The sequence below is a fragment of the Bison bison genome, unplaced genomic scaffold (genome assembly GCF_000754665.1).
Source record: "Bison bison bison isolate TAMUID 2011002044 unplaced genomic scaffold, Bison_UMD1.0 scf7180017863868, whole genome shotgun sequence".
Taxonomy (NCBI): Eukaryota; Metazoa; Chordata; class Mammalia; order Artiodactyla; family Bovidae; genus Bison; species Bison bison.
The window spans coordinates 36,908-46,523 of NW_011494440.1; positions in this window are offsets into that span (position 1 = coordinate 36,908).

Here is a 9,616-nt window from a genome sequence, read left to right on the forward strand (position 1 = left end):
ATCAAACCAGTCAATCCTAAAGGAGATCAGTCCTGAATATTCATTGGAAGGACTGATGCTGAAGCTGAAGTTCCAATACTTTGGCCACCTGATGCGATGAACTGACTCATTCGAAAAGGCCCTGATGCTGGGAAAGACTGAAGGTAGGAGGAGAAGGGGGTGGCAGAGGATGAGATGGTTGGATGGCATCACTGACTTGATGGACATGAGTTTGAGCAAGCTCTGGGAATTGATGATGAACAGGGAAGCCTGGTGTGCTGCAGTCCATGGGGTTGCAAAGAGTTGGACACAACTGAGTGACTGAACTGAACTGAATTGAAACTGATCCTCTATCCCTAATACCAGACCACCTTACCTGGGTCCTGATAAACCTGTTTGCAGGACAAGAAACAACAGTTAGAACTGGACATGGAACAACGTACTGGTTCAAAACTTGGAAAGGAGTATATCAAGGCTGTATATTGTCACCCTGCTTATTTAACTTATATGCAGAGTATATCATGGAAAATGCTAGGCTGGATGACTCACAAGCTGGAATCAAGATTGCCAGGAGAAATATCAACAATCTCAGTTATGCAGATGATACCACTTTAATGACAGAATTGAAAGAGGAACTAAAGAGCCTCTTGATGAAGGTGAAAGAGAATAAAAAAACTGGCTCAAAACTCAACATTCAAAAAACTGAGATCATGGTATCTGGTCCCATCACTTTATGGCAAAAGTAGAAACAGTGACATTATATTTTCTTAAGATTCAAAATCACTGCTAATGTGACTGCAGCCACAAAATTAAAAGATACTTGCTCCTTGGAAGAAAAGTTATGACAAACATAGAAAGCATATTAAAAAGCAGAGACATCACTTTGCCAACAAAGGTTCTTATAGACAAAGCTATGGCTTTTCCTCTAGTCACATATGGATATGAGAGTTGAACCATAAAGAAAACTGAGTGCCAAAGAATTGATGCTTTTGAACTGTGGTGTTGGAGAGACTCTTGAGAGTCCCTTGGATTGCAAGGAGATCCAACCAGTCCATCCTAAAGGAAATCAACAGTGAATATTCATTAGAAGTACTGATGCTGAAGCTCCTAGACTTTGGCCACCTGATTTGAAGAGCTGACTCACTGGAAAAGACCTTGATGCTAGGAAAGATTGAGGGCAGGAGGAGAAGGGGACGATAGAGGAAGAGATGTTTGGATGGCATCACTGACTGAATGGACATGAGTTTGAGAAAATTCTAGGAGATAGTGAACAACAGGGAAGCCTGGTATGCTGCAGTTCATGGTCTTACAAAGGGTTGGACATGACTTAGCAACTGAACAGCAATCCTATAAAACACTAGCTCCGCATCCAACCTCCCCACCCCCTAACCCTGCCTCCAGGCACCTACCCATGTATTTTCTGAATTTATGAATTTGACTATCATATCCATACCATCACTTCTTCATCTTTAAAATGGACATAGTAATACACACATTCCAAATGGGGTTTCTCTGAAGTTCAAGGCAAAAGGATTTGTAGGTGACTTCTTTATAAGATAATGTTTCACTTCATATCAGTAGTGATGACTGAAGTTGTTTAGAAGGGAATTTCTCTTTTTCCTCCCCACGTACCATAACCTCCAATTCTTCACTTACCACTATGCATTGAGATATGAGATTTGAAACTTCAAGTGTTATCACGTAGCCTGTTGAGTTGTCAATTTGAGAAGTTGTCAAATTCGCTGAAATTACATTCTGTCTAGATATGGCAAAAGAGGCAGAAATCCAAAGTCAGATCAAAGTCCAGGACTGAGGTAGCCTGGGAGGTAATACGGAAACAGGGGAGGCAGAGAGAGCTGGGGGATGAAAGGAGTAGGGAAGATACAGAAGCATCAATGCCATCACTCCTAAGGATCTACTTTGCATGACCCCCACCTACAGTCTCTCTGTGTCCAGCCAAGACACACCTATTTGGATGTGAGTGGGTGCTAAGTTGCTTCAGTCATGTCTGACTCTTTGCAACCCCATGGACTATAGCCCACCAGTCTCCTCTGTCCAAGGGATTCTCCAAGCAAGAATACTGGAGTGGGTCACCATTCTCTTCTCCAGGGGATCTTCCCAACCCAGGGATTGAACCCACACTAGTACCACCTGGGAAGCCCACCTATTTGGATACCTACAAGTGAACATAGGATATTTACATTTTGGGTTTTTTTGGTCAGCTAATGAGGGCAGAGATATGGGCTGAAAGAGCTAATTTCCCTTCATTACAAACTTCTGACTGAATCTCAGCGGTTCTATCTGAGGTAGAAGTGATTTGATTGTATGGTTTATTTTAGCTTCTGATGCACTTCCTTCCATTTTTCTTGTGTAACCATCCCATCATCCAGGGAAACTCCTTCTCCTCCACTAGTGGAAGGATATGAAGCTCTAAGAATCTGAAATATTTATTGTATCAATGAATTAAGTTTTAATAGGATTCATTTAGCTCAGCTTTGTTCATCAACCCACTGTTCCTCAGGCCTAAATTGAGGGGAACCTGGAAGTACTACTTAGTTAACCTAAAAGAATTGACCCCCAGCATACCCTGCACGAGCTTCCCAGATAGTGTAGTGCTGAAGAACTCACCAGCCAATGCAGGAGACATAAGAAACGTGGGTTTGATCCCTGGGTTGGGAAGATAACCTGGAGGAGGGCATGGAATTCCACCCCAGTATTCTTTCCTGGAGAATCCCATGGACAGAGGAGACTGATGGTCTATAGTCTGTGGGATAAGGAATCCACCTGCAACGTAGGAGACCCCGGTTCAATTCCTGGGTCTGGAAGATCCTCTGGAGAAGGGATAGGCTACCCACTCCAGTATTCTTGGACTTCCCTGGTGGCTCAGCTGGTAAAGAATCCGCCTGCAATGCAGGAGACCTGGTTTCTTCCTGGGTCAGGAAGCTCCGCTGGAGAAGGGATAGGCTACCCACTCCAGTATTCTTGGACTTCCCTGGTGGCTCAGCTGGTAAAGAATCCGCCTGCAATGCGGGAGACCTGGGTTTGATCCCTGGGTTGGGAAGATCACCTGGAGAAGGGAAAGGCTGCCCATTTCAGTATTCTGGCCTGGAGAGTTCCGTGGACTGCATAGTTCATGGGGTCACAAAAAGTCAGACATGACTGAGTGACTTTCACTTTCAGTCCATGGGGTGCGACCCCATGGGAGTTGGGGACAACTGAAGCAACTTGGCATGCACCCCCCCACACACACACACCCCAAACACAGCCTCTGCCCTCTTTGCCTCTCTTCCCCTTAGAGAAATCCCCAAACTTGTCAGGAATCCTTTTACCAAAATTTCCAAGGCTCCATTCCTGTCTGTTATATGCTCCTTTCTCTATATTCTGTTTCATGTCAGTGTTTCCTTGGGCATTCCTGACTTCTTTCTGAAACTCAGTGCCTCCCTATTTGCAAATACATAGACCCCTTTCAATGCCTCTCCATCCACCAATGATATAGCTGGAGGCCAGTGTTGTTACATCATGGCTCTGCATACAGGAACAGGTCCAGGGAAAGGCAGGATCCCAGAGCATGCTTCTACTGTTCCATGATTAGAGAACCATGCTCAGACCTTGCAGACTCTGAACTCCAGTGTATGAGGAGGACCACATAAAGAAGATGAGACTGTTGCCAATGAAATGACAAGGATTATCTCGGTTGGTGGATCAGAACAACACTTTTTATTGGGTAGTGACCAGGGACATGGTCCTTCTTGTATGGCTCAAACATCTTATTCAAAGTTTAACCCACAGCTATAGACCAAGCTCAGATTCCTGCCTATGTTTCTCTTTTGTGGCAAAAGGAGAGACTGATAAAAGGATGGGAAACTGAGTTAAAACACAAAGTAGCTGTAGGTTATGGATTCAGTAACCTCTCCAGCAGGTTCTGAACAGGGAGAAAGTGAGACATGAGACACAAATAGTGACAATTCCTAGGATGGTCCTTTGGAGAAGGAAAATAATATTTAGGTGCATAATGTGGGTTTCTGGGTTGGCAAAAGGGTCGTCCATGGAAGATTCTCTGTAGGGAGGAAAAATAGATGACTTACATTTGTCCTTGAGCTGTGCCAGTCCGCAGTGTCAGGCAGAGACCCAGGAGCAGGGCAGCAGCACTGGTCTTGAAGAGAAGCTGAAGAGCATGCATGCTGGAGGAATTTGGTGCCCAAGAAGCCTGTGTTCCCAAGGAGCAGGATGGTTCTTTATAACTCTAGCACAATGACCCTGGAGCTATGAGGACAGGTTCACTTGGCCAAAATCATCACACCTGAGGGATTTCCCTCATTGCTAACTTTTCCCTATCGTGTGTGAGAAAGGTCAATGTTTGGCTGGAACTTAATTAAGGAAAGAGAGGAAGGAATGAATTGGACCATTTCCATTTGTTTTTCAACATTGAAGTGTTCCTGGCTCATTAAGATAGATCCTGCCTTAACTGTTTTAAACAGGATTCTTTCCTTTTCTAAGTCCTACTTCTTAATCCTTGTTCTACGTGTAACGATCCATGAGATGTCCTTTCCCTTTGTCCTGTATGTGACACATGTCTTGTCTTCCTCTCAATGCCTCAACCCTAAAATTTGCTATAGATTTTAGATGTAGAATAGATGCCATGAAACTAATGTCCCTACTCCTACCTTCTCTGATTTGCATTTTTGGTTCAATGAATCATCTCTGGGTATAAAGTGTGTTTAAAGAGAATTTAATCCATGGGAATGGAAAAACTCAGATGAGATGAGGGGAGACCAGATATATATGGTGTGCATTTCTTTTTAAAAAAATTTATTTATTTATTTATTTTATTTATTTTAATTAATTTATTTTAATTGGAGGCTAATTACTTTACAATATTATAGTGGTTTTTGCCATGCATTGACATGAATCAGCCATGGGTGTACATGTGTATTTCTAATGATACTGCCAACAAGCAGGAAGCTGGATAAAATGCCTTTCTGTGATTGAATTGGTTTGTTAGGAGCCTTGAATTCACATTACCTTTGTGGATGCTGCTTTCCTGAAGTGTCTCAGAAAAGGTCCTGTCATCTCAGTTCTCTGCTTCTCTAGCTTCAGTTACTGCTCTGTCTGCTTCTAATTGCAGGAAATTACGTTGCAAGGATAGATTTTTAAAAAACCCATTTGGAAGGACTTTTATGATCATCTCTAATTATCTATAAGAGAAAATGGTATCTGAGGAAACAGAGAATTAGGGTGACTAGGGAACTCATGGAATTTCCCACCTGCTATCCAAATGTGAGAACCGTGGAAGAGCTGAGGGTCCTTGCGTCAGATGGGGAGGTAAAGTCCAAGAGTGAATTAGTTGGGGCAGCTGAGAGTGCTTCACTCTTACTCCTAAAGGGTATCTCAGAGAACTAGAGTGCTGAAGCTAAGCCTGACCTTGAGATGCCTTAAGGCTAGAGCAAGACCAGGAAAGGTTGCTTTCATTCCTCATTTGTATTTTATGCAGTATTGTCTATGAATCAGGAGGGGCCTCTCTCTAACTCCAGGTGCTTTACAGCAGGTCTTCTGCTGCCTAGGTCACTATGCCTTCCATCTCTGTTTTCTCTCTTGTGGTTCAGTCTCTGATGTGTCTGACTCTTTGACCCTATGGACTGTAGCATTCCAGGCTTCCCTGTCCTTCACTATTTCCCAGAGTTTGTCCATCCTCATGACCATTGAGTCAGTGATGCCATCCAACCATCTCATCCATTTCCTTCTCCAGAGGATCTTCCCAACCCAGGGATTGAACCTGCATCTTCTGTGTCTCCTGCATTGCATGCTGGGGTCCAGCCCCAGTGGATCCAGGGAATTCGAAGTGGGGACGGCGTCGGCGAGGATCAGGAAACAATTGCTTAATTAAACGTTAATTAAGGATATAAAGAGTGGTTAAATAAGGATAGCTGAGTGAGAAAATTAAGTAGAGAAGAGGCTGAATAATTCAGCCAGAAGGTGAGAGAAAGAACGACATGGGGAGACCAAGTTTCGGTGAACAAGGCCCGCACTTTATTTTCTAAAGTAGTTTTTATACCTTAAGTTATGCATAGAGGGTAATGGGGGAAGGGGTAGAGTCATGCAGCAAGCCAGGCTTTCTTCCTGCAGACTTATCATATGCAAAAGTTTAGGTGATTTGCATCATCTTCTGGCCTGGAGGCCTGTTAACATTTTAAGACCTTTTCTTCAGAAAACTTAGTTTTCTCTAAAGGTAATTAGTCAGGCACCACCCTCCAAAAGCATTAGATAAAGTTGCATTCCTACAGGGCAAAGGTGTGGTGGGCTACAACAAGAAAAAGAATTAACTCAAGGGTCCAAGGTTACAAACATTAAAGCTACTACTTACACCAATCATATTAATCAATACACTGCCAGGGACACAGCAGGTAAGGGATATGGAGACTTAGCAGCAAACATTGGCCCAACAAGTGAAAAACCCTTCACCAATACAATTTCTAATCAATCTTTTAACTGCTCAAAGGAATCTGTATTTAGACAGTTTAGAACATCTCATGCCTCTCACAGTTGGGAGGCTCTGAGCAATCACATGTGGCCGGAAAAACTTATTCAGGCAGGCTAGAGGACTTGCAAAGCCGTTTGTAGGTTGAAACACTATCACACCCAGGAACTTTATTAACTGGAGCTGTAAGTTAACTCTTTTTTAAGAGAGAGGTAGTGGGGGACAGCCCCCCCGTAAAGTCAGAGGTGTAGGTGAGAGCACAAAGCAGAAAGTAGACAGACTCTGGTTTTGGGGGTAGATGCTCGAGAATTTCCAGGGGGACTCCTGAGGCTTGATCCCGCCTTTGCATATGCCGAGCCTCCTTCCTCATGACTTTTGCCACGGGCGGAGCTCCTGCTCCCAGCAATTGCAGGCCAATTGCTTTCATGCTGAGCCATAGGGGAAGCCCATCTCATCCTCGGTTGCCCCCTTTTCCTCCTGCCCTCAATCTTTCCCAGAATCAGAGACTTTTCCAGTGAGTCAGCTCTTCACATCAGGTGACCAAAGTATTGGAGCTTCAGCTTTAGCATTGGTCCGTCCAATAAATATTCAGGGTTGATATCCTTTGGATTGACTGGTTTGATCTCCCTGCTGTCCAAGGGACTCTCAAGAGTCTTCTCCAGCACCACATTCGAAAGCATCAATTTTTTTGGTGCTCAGTCTTTTTTATGGTCCATCTCTCATATCCTTACATGACTACTGGAAAAATGATAGCTTTGACTACAAGAAGCTTTTTTGGCAAAGTGATGTCTGTGTTTTAATATGCTGTTTGTCATAGCTTTTATTCCAAGGAGTAAGCATCTTTTAATTTCATGGCAGCAGTCATCATTTGTCGTGATTTTGGAGCCTAAGCAAATAAAATCTGTCACTGTTTCCAATTTTCCTGTCTATTTGCCATGAAGTGCCGAAGAATTGATGCTTTTAAACTGTGGTGTTGGAAAAGACTCTTGAGAGTCCCTTGGACTGCAGGAGATCCAACCAGTCCATTCTAAAGGAGATCAGCCCTGGGTGTTCTTTGGAAGGACTGATGCTAAAGCTGAAACTCCAGTACTTTGGCCACCTCATGCGAAAAGTTGACTCATGGGAAAAGACTCTGATGCTGGGAGGGATTGGGGGCAGGAGGAGAGGGGACAACAGAGGATGAGATGGCTGGATGGTATCACCGACTTGATAGACGTGAGTTTGAGTGAACTCCGGGAGATGGTGATGGACGGGGAAGCCTGGCGTGCTGCGATTCATGGGGTCGCAAAGAGTCGGACACAACTGAGCAACTGAACTGAACTGAACTGAACTGAATGGGACCAGATGCCATGATCTTAGTTTTTTGAATACTGAGTTTTAAGCTAGCCTTTTCACTCTCCTCTTTCACCCTCATCAAGAGTCTCTTTAGTTCCTCTTTGCCTTCTGCCATTAAAGTGATTTCTTCTACATATCTGAGGTTGTTTATACTTCTGAAATCTTGACTCCAGGTTGTGATTCATTCAGCCCAGCATTTCACATGATGTACTCAACATATAAATTAAAATAGCAGAGTGACAATATACAACCTAGACATACTCCTTTCCTAATTTTGAAGCAGTCCATTGTTTCATGTCTGATTATAACTGTTGCTTCTTGACCTGCATATAGATTTCTCAAAGACAGGTAGGGTGGTCTGGTATTCCCATCTCTTTAAGAATTTTCCACAGTTTGTTGTGATCCACACAGTCAAAGGCTTTAGTGTAGTCAATGAAATCAAGCTGTACATCTGGAAGTTCACATACTGTGGAAGCCTAGTTTGAAGGATTGTGAGTATAGGCTTCCTAGCATGTGAAATGAGCACAATTGTACAATAGTTTGAACATTCTTTGGCATTTCCTTTCTTTGGGATTGGAATAAAAGGTAACCTTTTCCAGTCCTGTGACCACTGCTGAATTTTCCAGATTTGCTGGCATTTTGAGTGCAGCAGTTTCACAGCATCATCTTTTAGGATTTGAAATAGCTCAGCTGGAATCCCATCATCTCCACTAGCTTTGTTAGTATTAATGACTCCTAAGGTCCACTTGATGTCACACTCCAGGATGTCTGGCTCTAGGTGAGTGATCACACCATCATGGTTATACAGGCCAGCAAGACTCCTATTTTCTCTAGTCATTAAATTTCCTTGTTTCCTATTCCTTTCCCTTCCGATAATTTATTATTTATTAAAATGTTACTTTTCAACTCAATAATAGATTTTCAGGGAAAAAACAATCAAAATTAAATAAAGGACAAATGACATTTAAAGCTTCAACTCACTTATCACTCTTACTTTTTAGAGAAACACTTTTATTAGTTTTGTGTATCCTTCTAGTGTTTCTTTAAGCTACTGAATTCTTATACAGTATTACTGTGTTCCTAATGTTCTGACACAAAATTTATCACACTCTGCTTTGCCTTACTGTTTCTATTTAACACTATGATATGGAGACCTTTTGCTATTGTATATAAGATGTCCTTCATTCTAAGTACAGCTGTGTATTTAGTTGTGTATACAAACCACAATTTATTCTATTATCTTTTTACTGATAGACAATATGTTACTTTCCAAATTTTTACTCTTACAAATAATGTTGTAATCAATAACATTTTTCATTGATCATTTTGAATTCTTTAAGTTTTTCTGTAGGGTAAATTCCAAAAAATATATCTGCTGTATCAAAGAGAAGTACATTTGTAAACTTGGTGGGTATTGCAGAATTTTTCTACATAGCAGTGTACTACGTTTGCATATCAGTCAGAAATGTTAAAAAATGTCTTTTCTTCCACAGTCTCACCAACGAAGAGTGTTATCAATGTTTTTATATTTTATCAATTAGACAGGTGAAAATATTATCCCACTGTAGTTTAAATTTTCATTGTTCTCAAATGGCACCCCACTCCAGCAGTCTTGCCTGGAAAATCCCATGGATAGAGGAACCTGGTGGGCTGCAGTCCATGAGGTCGTTAAGAGTCAGACACGACTGAGTGACTTCACTTTCACTTTTCACTTTCATGCGTAGGAGAAGGAAATGGCAACCCACTCCAGTGTTCTTGCCTGGAGAATCCTAGGGATGGCGGAGCCTGGTGGGCTGCCATCTATGGGGTCGCACAGAGTTGGACCTG